Source organism: Stegostoma tigrinum, chromosome 9 (assembly GCF_030684315.1).
Source record: "Stegostoma tigrinum isolate sSteTig4 chromosome 9, sSteTig4.hap1, whole genome shotgun sequence".
Classification (NCBI taxonomy): Eukaryota; Metazoa; Chordata; class Chondrichthyes; order Orectolobiformes; family Stegostomatidae; genus Stegostoma; species Stegostoma tigrinum.
In genome coordinates this window covers 21,588,794-21,610,406 of record NC_081362.1, presented here as the reverse complement: position 1 = coordinate 21,610,406, position 21,613 = coordinate 21,588,794, and the positions used below count along the sequence as shown (strand labels likewise).

The window sequence follows — 21,613 nt, the reverse complement described above, 5'->3', positions numbered from 1 at the left end:
AAACAACACTGCTTTATTGGAAGCTTCACTGATGATGTTACCTAGCATGGTGATGAAACGTCTGAACAGAAACAAGTCAACTTGGCGAGCAAGTCAACAACCTAACAAGTTTTTATCTCAGGCTGATATGCTATTTGTGTATTCTTATGTTGTCAAGACCCTTCAGGACTTTTATTACCTCTATCAAATTTCCTCTCAGCATTCTATTCTCCTCAGAAAACAGTCCTAACATCACCAATCCATCTTCATAAATGAAGTTCCTCATTCCTGGAATAATCTTCCTATCTTTCTGAAACACCTTTGTTGTGTGTCCAGTGTAAACCCTGACTGTACTTTTGAAGAGCATCTAGAAAACTGTGTTTCCTGAAAGACTATGTGCCAACACGACAGAGACAACAATACAGATCCAGTGGCCTGACTATGCGTGCCAGAATGTCAAGTTAATATCCATCTGAATGTCCAGTACCATATCCTTTTTCCTTTAATAGCTACCAATAATTGCAAGAAATGTTTATTTTTACTTACAAAGTGAATTTGTGAAGAGAAATCTGTTCTTTATTCCTTTACAGTGTTTTTATGTATTTTGGATCATTAAGTGGGGCAAACATTTACATTTTCATTTCATGAATTGTATATGTTAACTAATTTTACTTCTTCATTCAATGTGTTTTGTTTTATATTAAAACAATTGTTTTTGTTTATGAAAGAAACCCAGTTGATTATTTCATTCCAAGTCAGGAACAGAGAAAGCCTATAATAGGCCATATCAGGAACTGAGTAAAGATAATAAAATGTGAGGCTGGATGAACACAGCAGGCCAAGCAGCATCTCAGGAGCACAAAAGCTGACGTTTCGGGCCTAGACCCTTCATCAGAGAGCCCTCTGAAGAAGGGCCTAGGCCCAAAACGTCAGCTTTTGTGCTCCTGAGATGCTGCTTGGCCTGCTGTGTTCATCCAGCCTCACATTTTATTATCTTGGAATTCTCCAGCATCTGCAGTTCCCATTATCCCAGGAACTGAGTAAACCATTTAAAGCAATCTTGTGATCCATGAAGTAGCGGGACTAGAGAGATTCAGTGCGCTGTTCTTATCTAGTTCATAACATGTCATAAATCTAAGATGTGAAAAAAAATTACATATTATAAAGTAGTTCTATTATTCCTGTTAAGTTGAAACAGCATTGAGAAATAAATATCTGACCAATATAGGGAAAGAGTAAATTTTGCAACTATTAAAAAAAGGGCAAATAGGAATCTGCAGTATGTACAACTACACAAGAACATTTTCTTGACTATGTGGATGTTATAGGGTTTTGTAAATACCAAAGCCATACTCAACACTAAAGCATGGATGCTGGCAATCTGAAAGACAAGTGGAAAATTCTGGAAATGCTACACAGGTCAAGCTAAACATTCCCAATAGATCCTGTTCTTTAAACCATACCCTAGTCCACTAAAGTGGTGAAGTCTCAGTAGAGTGGCATCTTCAGGTATTCTAGGCAACTATGAATATAGAAGTGAACATGGACACGCTTAACACTGAAAAATCAATAGGTACTGCTTACATAGCAGTAGACTGGAGATGTTATATTAATAATTTTTTCATAGTTTTAGGTTTTATAGCTATTTGCATGTAGAATTACAAAATATTTAGCAGCAAAAGATGTCATTTGACCCTTCGTGTCTCTTCTAGCTCCATGAAAGATCTACCTAAGTATATCCATTCCCAATCTTTCCCCAAAGTGCTGCGAGATCTTTTTCTTTTTAAAGCATATACATTCAATTCCATTTTGTGAGGTATTTTTGAGCCACAAGTTCCATTCCATACATACAAACAACGTCCCTTCCCTGATAAGTGAGGCCAGAATCTCACCATTTTATGGTTAACTGCAAGTCACATCAGGTTTTGTGGAGTTATTCTCTCCACAAAGCTGAGCAAGTTTTCTTTTTATCTTACATTCATGGATTCAATGCCACAGAACAGCTGCCAACATCATCAAAGATACATCCCACCTGGGTAATGCTCTCCTAAACCTCGTCCATCAGGCAGAAGATACAGAAGCTTGAACACATGCACCAGTAGGTTCAAGAACAGCTTTTTCACTGCTATTATTAGACTGATGAATGGACTCTCTAACTTCAAATAATGCTGATCATGCTAATGTTGATCTTGCCAAGCGCACAACTTGTGTGGTGTAACTTATATGCCTCTGTCCTGGTTTCTTTTTCACATATGATCTGTATGTCCCTGCTTAAAGATCTGCCTATACTGCTCATAAAGAAAGCTTTTCACATTACTTAGGTACATGTGACAATAAATAAATCAAATATCACACTCGTCACTTTTGGTATGCCCTCATGATGATAGTCAGACCCATTTCCACCCCACTTTTCATGCACAATTCCCACAGCAGCTCACCACGCACCGAAGATCGCAGAACTAATGTCCTTTAGGGAAGGAAACTGCCATCCTTACCTGGTCTGACCTACATTGGACTCCAGACCGACAGAATTGTGGTTGACACTTAAACTGCTCCCTGGGCAATTAGGGATGGCCATTAAATGCTGCCTGGCCAGCAACGCCCTCAACCCATGAATGAATAAAAAAAAATCTGGCATCCATGGCACCAGTGCCACAATTAAAGGTACCTGGACAACCATTGTTAATCTTGAGTTGCCCTTTGAATATGGCAGACTAGGGGAGATTTAGGATAAGCATCACATCTCTGCACTGGATTTCTCCTGATGCAGAACTCAATACATGCACAGGAAAACAGCTACCATTGTTGGCTCTCTCACAGACAGGAATTAGACAACATTAAATTTATTTTTAGTTCTGAAGAAATCATGTTAGTTCTATGATTCTGACTTGAAACGTTGGCCGTTTTTTGGTGCACAGATACTACCAAATCTGTGGACCTCGTTCAAAAGTGTGCTTGCTTTGAGCATCTACAACAACAGGCTCAGAACAAAGCGCACTGTCATTTAAAAAGTTAAGACAGGCTGATCAGTTGGTGTAAACTAGTGACACAAATCCTCTCTTTGCAAAACAGACAGCCCTACAAAAGCAGGGCCACAAAAAATTAATCAAAACTCTGGGTGTTCCTCTCCACGGAAATCTTTAGTAAAAGGCGAAAGATTTATACGATCTGAAGAGAAACCAGAGTGCACTGAATAATTTGATTGCCTTAACCTCGACCCACTATGCTCGTAGCACTTCTGCATTATGGTGATTGAACTTACAGACAATTATTATCGATGCTACAGAGCAAATAAAGTCAGTAGGATCCGCAGCAATAGCGGAAAATAGCTACTACCCCGCAGAAAGACCGAAATCTATTTTCATTTTGTACTGTTATATTCTAGTTATGTAGATGAGAGGGCGGGGCCTCACTGCCTTGCCCCGCACGAAATAATATTGCATCAGAGATAATGGTGGGTCTCGGCCCGAAACGTCAGCTTTTGCGCTCGTAAGACGCTGCTTGGCTTGCTGCATTCATCCAGCTCCACATTTAGCTATTTCGAAATAATGTTGCAGGTCGTCGGTCTTGTGCCGCTTAGTGTTTGGACGAGAAGACTGCCTTTCACATTCTTTGTACTCAAGTGTTTTTTTTAAAATGCGTGACCCTGTGAAAACTGAGGGTAAAGAAACTTAAAGGAGAGTGTGGTGATGTCTTTCACGAAGCTCATATTTTCATGGAGTACAGATTACGATTTTTGAAATAAACTCACAGCATGAACAAAGACCGTTTAGATGAAACCAGAAGTGGGTTTTAAACATAAAACATTCAAAGTGCGAGGGAATTGCCTGCTTACCTCTATTGACTCGTATCATGTGAGAAAGAGAGCGATTTCAGGTACTCATAGCCCACCTCACTCAGACTGAGTGGTAAGTCATGCTTTACTTCCAGACTTTGAATGGCCGGTTTGAGACAATTAACGAACTGTAAAAGCGTTAGTGATCGTTTTAAATTGAGTGGAATGAGTCTGAACGAACCCCTTCCTTCAGAGTTGCCTGAAGGCAACAGCTTCTCTCTTGGATGATAAAATGTGAGGCTGGATGAACACAACAGGCCAAGCAGCATCTCAGGAGCACAAAAGCTGACGTTTCGGGCCTAGACCCTTCATAGAGGGTCTGATGAAGGGTCTAGGCCCGAAACGTCAGCTTTTGTGCTCCTGAGATGCTGCTTGGCCTGCTGTGTTCATCCAGCCTCATTTTATTATCTTGGAATTCTCCAGCATCTGCAGTTCCCATTATCTCTTGTCTCTTGGATGGTTGTGATGAACAGTCGCTGGATTCAAACATTAACTCCGTTTCTTCCTGTACATGTACTGTCAGACATGCTGAGTTTCTCCAGCACTCTCTTTTTTCTCATCTGTAAGTCCCTTGTGTCAGCTTTAGCTGAAATGTCTGTGCAATGCAGGTGGTACAGAAGTGTCTGGCAATATAATCACGAGATCAGTTTCATCCATTTTATGCCTCCAGCAATGTTGTGAACCATTTTTCCAGCAGGACTGAAATATGAAAACTAAAGAAGGTAATACATTTATTTACAATTTCTCCTTTTGCTCTCTGGGCAAGGTTCATTTCTTCGAGTGCAACAGCAAAGGGGGTAGAGCGGGTTAATGCTCAGATCAGCCATAAGTTAACTCAATGTTGAAACAAGCTGCAGATACTGCCTGGCCTCCACCTGGCGCAGTACTGCTCTGTGTTGTGCCAGAAGGAAGATCTCTGAGAGCCATTGTCATTGATTTGGTTTGATTTCATTTGATTGATCATTGTCACATGAACCAAAGTACAGTGAAAAGTTTTAGAGATAATGGGAAGTGCAGATGCTGGAGAATCCAAGATTACAAAGTGTGAAGCTGGATGAACACAGCAGGCCAAGCAGCATCTCAGGAGCACAAAGCCAGCCTGTCTCTGCCTCCCTAACCTGTTCTTCCTCTCACCCATGCCTTCCTCCCACCTCAAGCCGCACCTCCATTTCCTACCTACTAACCTCATCCCACCTCCTTGACCTGTCCGTCGTCCCTGGACTGACCTATCCCCTCCCTACCTCCCCACCTATACTCTCCTCTCCACCCATCTTCTTTTCTCTCCATCTTCGGTCCGCCTCCACCTCTCCTTATTTATTCCAGAACCCTCACCCCATCCCCCTTCCTGATGAAGGGTCCAGGCCCAAAACGTCAGCTTTTGTGCTCCTGAGATGCTGCTTGGCCTGCTGTGTTCATCCAGCTTCACACTTTGTTACAGTGAAAAGTTTTGTTTGCCTGCAGTACAGGAAGATCATAACATCCAAAGACATAAAAATCATCTGGTGGTTCAACAGAGCACGGGATACATGGTTATGACTGCAGAGAAGGTGCACAAAAAGCAGCATTTGATTTGAAATTTGGGAGGTCCAGTCTGAATTCGAAGAACAGTGAGGATGAAGTTATTCTTCAACCTGTTGGTACATGTGTTTGAACATTTATATCTTCTGCCTGATGGAGGGGGTTGGAAGTGATTATAACTGGGATGGGAATCAACTTTGATTTTGGCTGCCTTTCCATGGCAATGAGAAGTGTGTGTAGTGTCAATGGACGAACGATTGGCTTGTGTGATGGTCTGGGCTGTGTTCACAACTTTCTGTAGTTTTTAATGGTCTTCGGCAGAATCATTGCTGTGCCAAGGCATCCAGACAGAATGCTTTCTATGGGGCATCTGCAAAGGTTAATGAAAGTTCTTATGGATATGTCAATTTTCCCCAGCCTACTGAGGAAGAAGAGGCATTGTTGGGTCTTTTTGACTGTCACACTAATGTGGGTGGCCCACGATAAAATGTCGATGATCATTACTCCTAGGAACTTGATGTATATAGGGGTGTGTCACCCTCCTTGCTTTGAAGATCCAGTTGCAGAGGGTGGAGCAGAGACCCAGGTTGCAGAGTTTGCAGAGTGGTTTTGTTTGGATGATAGTGTTGAATGCGGAGCTGTATTCAGTAAATAGAAGCCCGATGTAGGTATCCTTATTATACAGATGACCCAGGGGTGAGTGTAGGGGGAGGGAAATTGTGTCTGACCTGGATCTGTTCCGCCCGTACACAAGTGGCAAAGGATCGAGGTGGTGAAGCTACAGCTGATGTGAGACATGACTAACTTCTCAAAGCATTCATAATTATGGAGATCAGAGCCACTGTGCAGTAGCCATTGAGGCATTTTGCATGTGTTTTCGTTGGCACCAAGCAGGTGAGGACTTTGAATTGCAGCAAGGAGAGGTTAAAGATATCAGCAAAAATCCCACTGTTGGTCCACACAGGGTTTGATTGCAGGTCTGGGGACTCCCATCCAGCCAGTTGCTTTCCATGGGTTCACTGTCAAGAAGGCTGATTTGACGTTTGCAGTGGTGACTAAGGGACCAGGTGTATGCAGGTCTTTCATGGACAGTGACACAACCAGCAGCCGAGTGAGCAAGTGGGAATAGCAGCCCAGTGAGGGAGTAGGGATAGCAGTGTGCTGACCTAGAGGGGAAAGCAGCCTGGTGAGGGATTGGGGATGTGGTCCAGTGAGGGAGTGGGGATAGCAGTCTGATGACCGAGAGGGGAAAGCGGCTCGGTGAGAGACTGGGGTTAGTGGCCCTCTGAGTGAGTGGGGCTAGCGGGCTGGTGAGGGAGTGGGGCTAGCGGGCTGGTGAGGGAGTGGTGATAGTGGCCTGGTGAGGGTGTAGGGATAGCAGCCTGGTGAGGGAGTGGGGGAAATGGCCTGGTGAGGGAATAGGGAAAGCAGCCCAGTAAGGGAGTGGAGATAGCGGCCTGGTGAGGGAGTGAGAATACTGGCCTGGTGAGGGAGTGGGGAAAGTGGCCTGGTGAGAGCATGGGGAAAGTGATCTGGTGAGGGAATGGGGATAGCGTCCTGGTGAGGGAGCAGGGATACCAACCTGGTGACAGAGTGCGGATAGCGGCCCAGTGAGGGAGTGGGGATAGTGGTCTGATGACCGAGAGGGGATAGCGTCTCAGTGAGGGAATGGGGATAGCGTCCCAGTGAGGGGGTGGGGATAGTGGCCTGCTGAGGGAATGGGGATAGCGGCCCAGTGTGAGTGTGGAGATAGGGGCCTGGTGAGAGAACAAGGATAGTGACCCAGTGAAGTAATGGGGATAGCGGCCCGCTGAAGGACCCTGTGCAGCGCAGGGATAGCATCCTAGTGCGGAGTGTGGCGGCAGCCAGTGGTCGGACCACATTGACAGTCCCTGTGCTGGTCTGCTGCAGAGAGCTTTTAGAAAGAGACCGTCTTATTGTGTCTTTTTAACTTTGCTTCTTGCTTTTTCTGACCTATTGTTGTGTGCTGTATATAGCTGTACTGTATCTTTTCTTTCTTTGTTTCTCTATTCTGTAACTAAGGATTGTATCTTGGGTACATTTATATCTTAGATAATGCAGCAAGTGGCAACTTATAAACTTTTGACTGTATTGGAGTCTGTGGGATAATAAAGCTCATTCAATTCAATTCAGTGAAGGCAAAGCATTTCAAATTAGAAGTTATGGAAGGTGCAATAGATTTAACGTTCTCCTTTATACATCACGTTCCAACCTGAGTTGCCTCAATGCATTTCCAATACTCCTGATTTACAATGTACATTCTTTACAAAGCACATAGCCAGTTTCAAGCCCCTTAGTGTAAGGTATACTATTCCCCACTGTAACTCTGCAGGAGCTGGCTCAGGAGTATGTACTTTGTAAGTCAGGTAACAAGAATTATAAAAACATTTCAATGTGAATCCTGCAGAAATTACAATAATATCAACGTTTCCCAAACATGTTCAACTCATTATGATTACAAAAGATTTCATGCTGACAAATTGTATTCCATGTTGGGCCTATAGCCCGAAGGCAAAAGCTATTTAAATTGGCAGTTACAGAAAGTATAAAAGACCTACATTATTTTTCTTTTTACCGTGTTCTGCCCAGAAGTTCCTCAACATTTCAAAACTGCTGATTAACAAGGTACACTTTGTAAGTCAACACAACCTGAGGGCTTCTGAAGTTTCCAGCCTCGCAGTACACTTTGACTAAAAGAACTTGATGTGGAGGTGCCCATGTTAGACAGGGGTGGACAAAGTCAGAAATCACAGAACACCAGGTTATGGTCCAACTGGTTGGACTATAACATGGTGTCATGTGATAAAAGGCCTTAGATTGTGGTCTTTCTCCATTCTCCCCCTGTAGGGACTGCCCCAGGCTTTATTGTGTCCCACATTATGTACATTGGAATGTGCAAAATGCCTATCACCAGAACTTTTCAACAAGTACCAAGACATCGCTTGGCTGGTAGTGAGAAGGGCACTAACCATGAGATCCTTTATGTATACCTGGTCAGTCTACACAACTGCGCACCGCCCTTGAAAGCAGCTGTGGGGGGTGGGGGCTAGGGGTGTGGGGTGGGGCTGGTTTGAGACTGTCACACATCTCCTTCTGGACTGTGCCTTTGCAAAGGAAGTATGGAAAAAGATGCAATGGCTTGTATTGAGGTACATCCCTAGCAGCTCCATGATATGGGACTCTGTGTTCTTTGGTCTGTTTCCTGGGACAAACACCAATTCAACCAACAACTGCGTCTGGAGGACCATCAGCTCAGTGAAGGACACTCTTTGGTCTGCCTGAACCTTGTCGGTCTTCTTAACCCAGTTTTTCAGACTGGAACTTTCCAAGGTCCAAGACTATGTGCTGAGGGACGCATTTAAATTTGGGGCAGTTGCTGCGAAGGTGCAGTGGGGGAAGACCACTATCTGAGGTCTATCTGTCAAAGTTAAATGAGGGCCTATTTACTTGTCGGACCCTACTAGTGCCTCAAATGCATGTCAGTGTAGTCTTGTATGGGTAAGAGATGTCTTTGGTTTGTTTGAACAGAGTCAAACTCCACTGTTTCAGAGAGAATAGGAACTGCAGATGCTGGAGAATCTGAGATAACAAGGTGTAGAGCTGGATGAACACAGCAGGCCAAGCAGCATCAGAGGAGCAGGAAAGCTGATGTTTTGGGCGTAGACCCTTCATAGAAAAAAATTGTTTGTTTGTTTTATTGATAAGCTACTGTACATAGAATATAAAATAGTACAGCAGAGTACAGGCCCTTCGGCCCACGATGTTGTGCCAACCTATTATCCTACTAAGATCAATCTACCCTGCATGCCCTACATTATACCATCCTCCATGTGCCTATCCCAAGAGTCACTTAAAAGTCTCTAAAGTATCTGACTCCACTACTACTGCTGGCAGCGCATTCCACAGGCCCATCACCCTCTGTCTAGAGAACCTACCTCTGATATCTTCCCATACCTTCCTCCAATCACCTTAAAATAATGCCCTCTTGTAACTTCCACCCTGGAGAAAAGTCTCTGACTTCTATCAAGTCACCTCACATCCTTCTTCCCCCCCAAAGAGAAAAGCTCTCGCTCCCTCAACCTTTCCTCATAAGACCTGCCCTCCAGTCCAGGCACCATCCTGGTAAATCTCCTCTGCACCCTCTCTAAAGCTCCATGTCTTTCCTACAATTAGGTGACCAGAACCGAACACAACATTCCAAGTGAGGTCTAACCAGAGTTTTATGGAGTTGTGGCATAACTTCACGGCTCTTAAACTCAATATCCCTGCCAATGAAAGTCAAAACACCATATGCCTTCTTTGCAACCCTATCAACTTGGGTAGCAACTTTGAGGGATCTGTGGATGTGGACCCGAAGATCCCTCTGTTCCTCCACACTGCCGAGAATCCTGCCATTAACCTATATTCTGCATTCAAATTCAATCTTCCAAAATGAATCACTTCACACTTTTCTGGGTTGAATTCCAACTGCCACTTCTTTGCCCAGCTCTGCATCCTGTCAACGTCTCGTTGCAACCTACAACAGCCCTCCACACTGTCCACAATTCCACCAACCTTCGTGTCATCGGCAAACTTACTAACCCACCCTTTCACTTCCTCATCCAAGACATTTAGAAAGATCACAAAGAGCAGAGGTCTTTGAACAGATCCATGCGGAACACCACTGGTCACCGAACTACAGGCTGACTACTTTCCATCTACTACAACCCTCTGTCTTCTATTGGACAGCCAGTTTTGTAACCAGACAGCCAGATTTCCCTGAATCCCATGTATCCTTACTTTCTGAATGAGTCTAACATAGGGAACCTGATTAAATGCCTTGCTAAAATCCATATACACCACATCCACTGTTTTGCCTTCTTCAATGTGTTTTTTCACATCCTCAAAGAATTCAGTAAGGCTTGTGAGGCATGACCATGCCGACCTTTTCTAATCAGACTATGCTTTTCCAAATAATCATAAATACTACATCTCAGAATCCTCTCCAATAATGTGCCCACCACAGAAGTAACATAGACCAGTCTGTAATTCCCAGGATTATCTCTATTCCCTTTCTTGAACAAAGGAATGGAATTTGCCACCCTCCAATCATCTGGTACTACTCCAGTGGACAGTGACAATGCAAAGATCATTGCCAAAGGGCCACAATCTCTTCCCTCTCTTCCAAACACAACCAAACCGACAGCTCCACTGCAATATGGCCCGAGCCACCCCACATCTCTCGGGACAGCTCCCACAGCTACCTGGAATACACCTCCTCCCACTCACCTTCCTGCAAAAATTCCATCCCCTATTCCCAATTCCTTTGCCTCTGCTGCATCTGCTCCCAGGATGAGGCATTCCACTCCCACATATCCCAGATGTCCTCGTTGTTCAAGGACCGCAACATGCACCCGCATCGAGAACGCCCTCGACTGTGTCTCCCACATTTCCCGCACCTCATCCCTTACACGCCACCCCCGCAATAACCGCCAAAAGAGAATCACCCGAGTCCTCACATACCACACCACCAACCTCCGGATACAACACATCATCCTCCGACACTTCCACCATCTACAATCCGACCCCACCACCAAAGACATCTTTCTAACCCCACCCTTGTCTGCATTCCGGAGAGACCACTCTCCCCACAACTCCCTTGTCCACTCCACACTCCCCTAAAACCCCACCACACCCAGCGCTTTTCCCTGCAACTGCAGAAAGTGCGACACTTGCCCCCACACCTCCTCTCTCACACCCATCCCAGGCCCCAAGATGACTTTCCACATCAAGCAGATGTTCACCTGCACATCCACCAATGTGGTATACTGCAACTGCTGTATCCGGTGTGGCTTCCTCTACATTGGGAAAACCGAGCGGAGGCTTGGGGACCGCTTTGCAGAACACCTACGCTCGGTTCGCAATAAACAACTGCACCTCCCAGTCGCAAACCATTTCAACTCCCCCTCCCATTCCTTAGACGACATGTCCATCCTGGGCCTCCCGCAGTGCCATAATGACGCCACCCGTAGGTTGCAGGAACAGCAACTCATATTCTGCTCGGGAACCCTGCAGCCCGATGGTATTAGTGTGGATTTCACCAGCTTCAAAATTGCCCCTCCCCCCACTGCATCCCAAAACCAGCCCAGCTCGTTCCCGGATAACAAAGTGTGGAGCTGGATGAACTCAGCAGGCCAAGCAGCATCTCAGGAGCACAAAAGCTGACATTTCGGGCCTAGACCCTTCACCAGAGAGGGGGATGGGGAGAGGGAACTGGAATAAATAGGGAGGGGGGGGAGGCGGACCGAAGATGGAGAGAAAACAAGCTAGGTAGAGAGGAGGGTATAGGTGAGGAGGTAGGGAGGGGATAGGTCAGTCCAGGGAAGATGGACAGGTCAAGGAGGCCGGATGAGGTGGTAGGTAGGAAATGGAGGTGCGGCTTGAGGTAGGAGGAAGGCATGGGTGAGAGGAAGAACTGGTTAGGGAGGCAGAGACAGGCTGGGCTGGTTTTGGGATGCAGTGGGTGGAGGGGAAGAGCTGGGCTGGTTGTGTGATGCAGTGGGGGGAGTGGAAGAACTGGGCTGGTTTTGGGAGGCAGTGGGGGAAGGGGAGATTTTGAAACTTGTGAAGTCCACATTGATACCATTGGGCTGCAGGGTTCCCAAGCGGAATATGAGTTGCTGTTCCTGCAACCTTCGGGTGGCATCATTGTGGCACTGCAGGAGGCCCATGATGGACATGTCGTCGGAGGAATGGGAGGGAGAGTTAAAACGGTTCGTGACTTGGAGTTGCAGTTGTTTGTTGCGAACCGAGCAAAGGTGTTCTGCAAAGCGGTCGCCAAGCCTCCGCTTGGTTTCCACAATGTACAGGAAGTCACACTGGGTATAGTGGATACAGTATACCACATTGGCAGATGTGCAGGTGAACATATGGAAAGTCATCTTGGGGCCTGGGATGGGGGTGAGGGAGGAGGTGTGGGGGCAAGTGTAGCACTTCCTGTGGTTGCAGGGGAAGGTGCCGGGTTTGATGGGGTTGGAGGGGAGTGTGCAGCGGACAAGGGAGTCGTGGAGAGAGTGGTCTCTCCGGAAGGCAGACAAGGGTGGGGATGGAAAAATAGCTTGGGTGGTAGGGTCAGATTGTAGATGGCGGAAGTGTCGGAGGATGATACGTTGTATCCGGAGGTTGGTGGGGTGGTATGTGAAAACAAGGGGGATCCTCTGGGGGCGGTTGTGGCGGGGGTGGGGTGTGAGGGATGTGTTGCGGGAAATGCAGGAGACACGGTCAAAGGCGTTCTTGACCACTGCGGGGGGAAAGTTGCGATCCTTGAAGAATGTGGACATCTGGGATGTGCGGGAGTGGAATGCCTCATCCTGGGAGCAGATGCGGTGGAGGCGGAGGAATTGGGAATAGGGGATGGAATTTTTGCAGGAGGGTGGGTGGGAGGAGGTGTATTCTAGGTAGCTGTGGGAGTCAGTGGGCTTGAAATGGACATCAGTTTCTAGCTGGTTATCTGAGATGGAGACTGAGAGGTCCAGGAAGGTGAGGGATGTGTTGGAGATAGCCCAGGTGAACTTGAGGTTGGGGTGGAAGATATTGGTGAAGTGGATGAACTGTTCGAGCTGCTCTGGGGAGCAAGAGGCGGCGCCGATACAGTCATCAATGTAACGGAGGAAGAGGTGAGGTTTGGGGCCTGTGTAGGTGCGGAAGAGGGACTGTTCCACGTAACCTACAAAGAAGCAGGCATAGCTTGGGCCCATGTGGGCACCCATGGCCAGCCCCTTTGTCTGTAGGAAGTGGGAGGAATCGAAAGAGAAGTTGTTGAGGGTGAGGACAAGTTCAGCTAGGCGGATGAGGGTGTCGGTGGAGGGGGATTGATCGGGCCTGCGGGACAGGAAGAAGCGGAGGGCCTTGAGGCCATCTGCATGAGGAATACGGGTGGAGAGGGACTGGACGTCCATGGTGAAAATGAGGTGTTGCAGGCCAGGGAATTGGAAGTTGCCGCCTGCCTAATCTGTTCTTCCTCTCACCTATCTCCTCCTCCCACCTCAAGCCGCACCTCCATTTCCTACCTACTAATCTCATCCCGCCCCCTTGACCTGTCCGTCCTCCCTGGACTGGCCTATCACCTCCCTATCTCCCCCTCCATACTCTCCACCTATCTTCTCCTCTATCCATCTTGGGTAGGCCTGCCTACCCCTCTCACCCTATTTATTTCAGAATCGTCTCCCCATCCCCCTTTTTTGATGAAGGGTCTAGGCATGAAACGTCAGCTTTTGTGCTCCTGAGATGCTGCTTGGCCTGCTGTGTTCATCCAGTTCCACACTTTGTTATCTCTCATTGTCTGACACTTGGTGTTTATATACTGAGGGTGTACATACAGCTTGATGAAAATACACACAGCGTGAGGGTGATGTTGCACGTTACTTTTTTCTCCTTTACCGATAGCTTCTTACAAAATGCCCCCAAAAGCACAGTTAATTTCCAGCCACAATATAAAGCAGAAAATGGCTTCAGTGATCACTGTAGCACAGGAATGAGGAATGGGCCAGACTTTTACATACAACACACAGCAGTATCAAGACACCGTCACACCAGATGAACAGGTTTTTATCTGCAATTAAGAGGGATGACACTCTCACATGTTTAGCTTTTGTTTAGCAATGGCTATTCAATGCATACAGATTTTAATGCTTTTCCTGGCTCCTTCAAATCACATTGCTAGCAGCATTACATAATCGAACCTAAAAATGAATGGGATAAAAAAAACTGGTCCAGCCAGTCCTCCAACAGTAAAAAAAAACTAATTTGGCTTCTGAAGCCACTTTTATTGTTGCAGATACTAACCAGTCTATGTACTGGGTGTGAGTTTGCTCGCTGAGCTGGAAGGTTTGTTTTCAGACGTTTCATCACCTTTTTTTATTTGAAAAAATATACTTTATTCGTAAGATGTGCAAAAAATAAAACATATTTACACACCTACCCAGTCATGCAAGCCGCTCCGGGTTACCCAGGGGGTACATAAACCAACTAAAGGAAAAAAACAAACAAAGAAGAAAAAAAAAGCAAAGAAAATACCCTGGCAGTCGTCACCCCGCACAGTCCCCGTTGGCCCGCTGACCAGTTGGGGAAGGCGCCAGCTGGGCCCAGTTACCAGATAGGGCCCTTTTTTCTAATCTGGACGTGGGGTTTCATACCGTGGTCTTTCCCCACCGCGCCTTGGCAGCGGCTGCCCCAAGCTTTAGCGCGTCCCTCAGCATGTAGTCCTGGACCTTGGAGTGCGCCAGTCTGCAACACTCGGTCGGGGTCAGTTCTTTCAGCTGGCAGACCAGCAAGTTGCGGCAAACCAAAGAGCGTCTTTCACCGCATTGATGGTCCTCCAGGCGCAGTTGATGTTGGTCTCGGTGTGCGTCCCGGGAAACAGCCCGTAGATCATGAAGTCCCGCGTCACGGAGCTGCTCGGGCGAACCTCGACAAATACCACTGCATCCCCCTCCAGACCTCCTGCGCATATGCACACTCCAGAAGGAGGTGATCGACAGTCTCGTCCCCCCCGCAGCCACCTTGAGGGCAGCGTGCGGTGGCGCAGAGATTCCGGGCATGCATAAAGGATCTCACTGGCAGATCCCCTCTCACCGCCAGCCAAGCAATGTCCTTGTGCTTGTTTGAAAGTTCTGGCGATGAGGCATTCTGCCAAACGACTTTGGCAGTCTGCGTGGGGAACCACACGACGGGATCCACCCTTTCCTTTTCCCGAAGGGTCTCGAGGATACTACGTGCTGACCACTGCCTGACGGTCTTGTGGTCAAAGGTGTTTCCTTTCAAAAATTTCTCCACAAAGGACAGGTGGTACGGAACGGTCCAACTACTCGGAGCGTTCTGCGGCAACGAGGCCAGGCCCATCCTTCGCTACACCGGGGACAGGTAGAACCTCAGTAAGTAGTGAGGCTTGGTGTTTGCGTACTGAGGATCTACGCACAGCTTTTTGCAGCCGCACACAAAGGTAGCCGTCAGGGCGAGGGTGGCGTTCGGTACGCCCTTTCCCCCATTTTCCAGATCTTTGTACATGGTGTCCCTGCGGACCCGGCCCATCCTCGACCCCCAAATGAAGTGGAAGACGGCCCGGGTAACCGCAGCGGCGCAGGTCCAGGGAATAGGCCAGGCCTGCGCCACATACAACAGTACCGAAAGCCCCTCGCACCTGACAACCAGGTTCTTACACACGATGGAGAGGGACCGGAGCGTCCACCTGCCCAGCTTCTGCTTCAATTTGGTGATACGCTCCTCCCAAGTCTTAGTGCACACCCCAGCTCCACCAAACCAAACACTCAGCACCTTCAGGTAGTCTGTCCTGACGGTGAAGGGGATGAAGGAGCGGTCGTCCCAGTTCCCGAAGAACATGACCTCGCTCTTACCCCTATTGACTTTGGCACCGGAGGCCAGTTCAAACTGGCCGCAGATGTCCAATAGTCTACTCACCGACTGACGATCGGTGCAGAAGACGGCGACATCGTCCACGTACAGGGAGGTCTTGACCTGAAGGCCTCCGCTGCCTGGGATAGTCATGCCCTTCAGGCTCACGTCCTTCCTGATGGATGTGGCGAAGGGCTCCATACAGCAGACAAACAAGGCAGGAGAGAGCGGGCAGCCCTGCCTGACTCCAGATCTGACAGGAAAACTGTCTGATTCCCACCCTTTGATCGAGACTGCGCTAACGATGTTGGTGTAGAGCAGCCGGATCCAATTGCAGATGCCCTCCCCGAACCCCAATTTCGAGAGGACGTCCCTCATGTAAGCATGAGAGACCCTGTCGAAGGCCTTCTCCTGGTCCAGGCTGACGAGGCAGGTGTCCACCCGCCTGTCCTGCACGTAGGCGATCGTATCCCTGATGAGCGCGAGGCTCTCAGCGATCTTCCTGCCCGGCACAGCACAGGTTTGGTCAGAGTGAATCACCGACTCCAGGACAGACCTGACCCGGTTGGCTATGACCTTGGCCAGGATTTTGTAGTCCACGTTCAATAGTGAAATGGGACGCCAATTCTTAATTTCTTCCCTCTCCGCCTTCCTCTTGTAAACGAGGGTGATGATGCCCTTCCTCATGGACTTGCACATTTCCCCTGCCCGAAGCGCACTATCGTACACCTCCAGCAGGTCCTGGCCAACCAGGTCCCACAGAGCGGAATACAGTTCGACCGGTAAGCCGTCGCTCCCAGGAGTCCTATTCCTCTCCAAGGACCTGAGGGCTCTGGTCAGCTCGTCCAGGGATATCGGCCGGTCCAGCCAATACCTCGTGCTGTCGTCTAAGACCTCTGTGATAGACGGCAGGAACGACTCGGAGGCCGTGCTGTCCGTGGGTTTGGTGTCGTACAGTCCGGCATAGAAGGATCTGCTGATCCTCAAAATGTCAGGCCGAGACGACGTCACCGAGCCGTCGTCCTCCTTCAGCCGGCTAAGCACAGAGCTCTCTTTGTGCACCTTCTGAAAGAAGAAACGCGAGCACGTCTTGTCCTGCTCCACGGAGCGGACCCTGGACCAGAAGATTATCCTGGAGGCCTCCGCGGCGAAGAGCGAGGCTTGCTGGCCCCTCACCTCGCGGAGATCCTCCGTGACATCGACCCCCATCAACTGCAGAAGGAGCAGGTTCTGCACCCTTTTCTGGAGTCGCGACAGCTTTCCCCGCCTCTCTCTCGACTTCTGAACACCCTGAGGACAAAGAACCTCTTGATGTTCTCCTTCACCGTCTCCCACCAGTCGCCCGGAGACTCAAAGAGGGGTTTCACGGTTCTCCAACCGGCGTACTCTCTCTTAAGCTCCTAGACGTTCTCTGGGGTCAACAGAGTCGTGTTGAGCTTCCACGTCCCCTTGCCGGCCGGCTGGTCGTCCTGTAAGTGACAGTTGGCCAGCAGGAGGCAGTGGTCAGAGAAGACCACCGGCTCGACACCGGTGGACCTGACCGAGAACGCCCGTGACACAAACAGGAAGTCTATCCTTGAGCGAATAGACCCATCTGACCACGACCAGGTGTACCTCTGCTGCGCTCCGTCTGCAGGGGTGCTGAAGACGTCGAGCAGCTTGGCGTCCTTCACCGTGCCCATCAGGAATCTGGACGTGACGTCCAGTTGACTCCCCCCACCCGCTATCCCCACGCCGGATCTTCCATCTGCATTGATGATGCAGTTGAAGTCTCCGCCCAGGATGACCGGCCTGGACATAGCCAGCAGGGGTGGAAGCGGCTGCAGGACGGCCAACCGCTCACTCCGTACCGCTGGGGCGTACACGTTGATCAGCCTCAGGGGAGCGTTCCTGTAGGTGGCGTCAGCCACTAGGAGGTGACCCCCACTACCTCCTGAACTTAAGAGATGGTAAAGTCGCGCCCCTGTAGCAGAATAGCCAGGCCCGAGGAGCGACAGTCGTTACCCCCCGACCAGATCGAAGGCCCACAGGTGCAGGCGCCGGACCATTTCCCGTACCTGCCGAGGTGCAGTATCCCGCACTCCTGCGGAAACAGGAGGTCCACCTTGATGGTGGTCAGGTATGCCAACGTGGATACACATCTTGCGGTGGACTTGACACTGCGCACATTAATCCTCGCAACTCGTACCCCCATTGTGGGCAGTGACCGCAGTACCCCAAGTCCAAGGTCCAGCCCCTCCATCTGTCCCTTCATGCCCATTGCCCGGGCTAACTGCTGGACGCTCTCCGGGCTAAGGAATCCGTCCGTGCTGCCTTCTGGGTGGCATCCCCCCGTCGGGGGTACAGAGGCAGGAGAGTCCGGCTCTGGGTCAGGCTGGGGACGCGCTGTTTCCTCCTTCCCACCTGGAAGTTCCGGGGGGCCCTCCAGTGCCCCAGCGGCACGTGACTGGGTGTCGGAGGGAGCCTCAGGACACCTCCCGTCACCTGGAAGTGTGGTGCTGCTTTCCTTCTCCCTTGAGATCTTTAACTTCTGCTTCGGCGGGCCCTCTCCGAATCCCCCTCGTCAGAGGAGCTCTTATTGCCCCCCTGTAGCTGCCTCTTCCCGCCTGATGGTTGCGGTTCCTGGGCCCGCCGACGCCCCTTCCTCCTCGCTTTCCGGACCATCGTCCACTCCCCTGGGTCACCTGTCGCCGCTTCCATCAACTCCGGGTTGTCGGTGGGGAGCGGAGCCTGCAGGGGCGGTTTGCTGGCCTTGGGTCCATCCTGCGGGGCCTGGCCCTCCTGCACATTAGTGGGGTCCTTGCTGGGCCCTGGTGCCTTCCTCTCCTCCAGGGGGGCTGGCCCTGCATTGCCCCTGCCAACGACCTGGGCGTAGGTGGTCCCCCGCTGCGGGCATGCCCTACAGAGGTGTCCCGCTTCCCCGCAAAGGTTGCAGCTTTTCTCTTGTGGGCAATCCTTTGCAAGGTGTCCCTCCTCCCTGCAGTTCCTGCAGATGGTGGCTTTGCAGTCGGCCACCACGTGACCTGACCTACCACAGGCATGGCAGACTTTAGGTTGCCCTGCATAGGTCAGGTAGCCCTTGCTCCCACCGATCGCGAAGCTGGACGGTGGGTGTACGACGTTCCCGTCCGCGCCCATCCTCTGTGTCACCTTGACCTGCCTCTTACTGGTCCAGATGCCAAAGGGGTCCATGATGTCAGTTAGGTCCCCTTCCACCTTCACATACCTTCCAAGGAAGGTCAGGACATCAACTGCTGGCACATGCGGGTTGTACATGTGTACGGTCACCATACGGCTCCTCTGCGCTGGCATCACAAACAGCGGGACAGCGGCCAATACAGAGAGGGGGCCCTCACCTCCTTTCTCCTTGAAAACCTCCAGGAAGCGCTCGCAAAGCTTGGCACTCCTGAAGGTCACATCGTAAAAACCTCCTCCGGGGAAATCCTGCAGGCAGTAAATGTCCACAGCAGCAAACCCACAACAGTCCAACAGGACCCTCTTCACGAAGAAGGTGCGGTCCACAGTTGCACCTTCATCCACCTTCTTTACGGAAACACGGATGGTGTTCTGGACCCCCTGACCTGGGGCACGAGCACTTGCCGCAGCCATCGTTGCAGGTTGGCTGCTCCCCTTATTGCTGAGGAATCGGCGGACTGTGTTGATAGGGTACCCATTCTTTTTGAATACGCTGTATAGGTGATTTTCCTCTGCTCTGCATAGTTCCTCTGTGCTGCAGTGTGTGGTGGCTCATTGGAATAATGTTCTAATGCAGCTTCGTTTGTGGGTGTTGGGATGGTTGCTCCTGTAGTTCAGTATTTGGTCCGTATGTGTTGTTTTCCTGTAGACGCTGGTTTGAAGTTCCCCATTGACTGTTCGCTCTCCTGTGACATCTAGGAATGGCAGTTTGTTGTTGTTTTCCTCCTCCTTTGTGAATGTTATGCCAGTTAAGGGTATTATTCAAGACCATCAATAATACCCTTACTGCAGCAGCAGCTAATGAACTTAAAAGACCCTATACAGACAACAAATAAAACGAACGTCATCTACAAAATACCTTGTAAGAACTGTGACAAACACTACATTGGACAAACTGGCAGAAAGCTAGCCACCAGGATACATGAACATCAACTAGCCACAAAAAGACATGATCCACTATCACCAGTATCCTTACATACAGATGAGGAAGGACACCACCTTGACTGGGAAAACACATCCATCCTAGGACAAGCCAAACAGAGACACGCACGAGAATTCCTAGAAGCATGGCATTCCAACCAGAACTCCATCAACAAACACATTGATTTGGAGCCCATCTAGCACCCCCTGAGAAAAAGAACAGGAAATGACATCACCGACGCAGGAAATGACATCACCAACCCAAGGAAACCTAATCAGATAAATAGAAAGCGGGACATAACACCAGCGCTGCGTCGGAGGCTCACTGATGATGTTACCTAGTACGGTGACAAAACATCTGGGGACAAACCTTACAGCTCAGTGAACCAGCTCACATCTCGAACACAATAAAGACCCACTCTCTTGTGGACTGAGAGGACGAGAGTGCAGTCTTGGAGGTGAAAGGAGGACGTCGGGTTGGCTGTGCACCCTTGCGACCAGTGGATCTTAATGCTGGCTTCGGCCTAACGCTGGTTCAGGGGAGCAGCCAACCTGCAACGATGGCTGCGGCAAGTGCTCGTGCCCCAGGTCAGGGGGTCCGGAACACCATCCGTGTTTCCGTAAAGAAGGTGGATGAAGGTGCACCTGTGGACCGCACCTTCTTCGTGAAGAGGGTCCTGTTGGACTGTTGTGGGTTTGCTGCTGCGGACATTTACTGCCTGCAGGATTTCCCCGGAGGGGGTTTTTACGATGTGACCTTCCGGAGTGCCAAGCTTTGCGAGCGCTTCCTGGAGGTTTTCAAGGAGAAAGGAGGTGAGGGCCCCCTCTCTGTATTGACCGCTGTCCCACTGTTTGTGATGCCAGCACAGAGGAGCCGTATGGTGACTGTACACATGTACAACCCGCATGTGCCAGCAGTTGATGTCCTGACCTTCCTCGGAAGGTATGTGAAGGTGGAAGGGGACCTAACTGACATGGTGGACCCCTTTGGCATCTGGACGAGTAAGAGGCAGGTCAAGGTGACGCTGAGGATGGGCGCAGACGGGAATGTCGCACACCTACCGTCCAGCTTCGCGATCGGCGGGAGCAGGGGCTACCTGACCTATGCAGGGCAACCTAAAGTCTGCCATGCCTGTGGTAGGTCAGGTCACATGGCGGCCGACTGCAAAGTCACCATCTGCAGGAACTGCAGGGAGGAGGGACACCTTGCAAAGGATTGCCCACGAGAGAGAAGCTGCAACCTTTGCGGGGAAGCGGGCCACTTCTATAGGGCATGCCCGCGGCGGGGTACCACCTACGCCCAGGTCGCCGGCAGGGGAAATGCGGGGCCAGCCCCCCCGGAGGAGAGGAAGGCACCAGGGCCCAGCAAGGACCCCACTAATGTGCAGGAGGGCCAGGCCGTGCAGGAGGGCCCAGCCCTGCAGGATGGGCCCGAGGCCAGCAAAGCACCCCTGCAGGCTCCAATCCCCACCGACAACCTGGAGCCAATGGAGGCGGCGACAGCCGACCCAGGGGAGTGGACTACAGTCCGGAAAGCGAGGAGGAAGGTGCGTCGACGGGCCCAGGAACCGCAACAATCAGGAGGGAAGAGACAGCTACAGGGGGGCTATAAGAGCTCCTCTGACGAGGAGGATTCGGAGAGGGCCCACCCGAAGCAGAAGTTAAAGGTCTCGAGGGGGAAGGAAAGCAGCACCCCGCTTCCAGGTGACGGGAGGCGTCCTGAGGCTCACTCCGACACCCAGTCAAGTGCCGCTG

The 21,613-nt window shown here is 50.0% G+C and overlaps 1 protein-coding gene, 1 long non-coding RNA gene and 1 other non-coding gene across 4 annotated transcripts in view; 1 reads left to right on the top strand and 2 right to left on the bottom strand.

The window, feature by feature from the left end:
* Nucleotides 1-21,613, bottom strand: part of LOC125454850 (cyclin-dependent kinase-like 4) — a 132,636-nt gene that overhangs the window by 60,136 nt on the left and 50,887 nt on the right. The gene's annotated exons all lie outside the window — the stretch shown is intronic.
* On the bottom strand, nt 3,055-3,167 carry LOC125455240 (U5 spliceosomal RNA). The gene has a single exon (XR_007248187.1). It is a non-coding gene; the product is annotated as a U5 spliceosomal RNA (small nuclear RNA).
* LOC125454851 (uncharacterized) overlaps nt 3,435-21,613 on the top strand; it is a 98,108-nt gene continuing 79,929 nt past the window's right edge. For both annotated transcript variants that reach the window (XR_009446128.1, XR_007248110.2), the window contains exon 1: nt 3,435-3,887. This is a non-coding gene — a long non-coding RNA (uncharacterized LOC125454851). The remainder of the gene's footprint in view (nt 3,888-21,613) is intronic.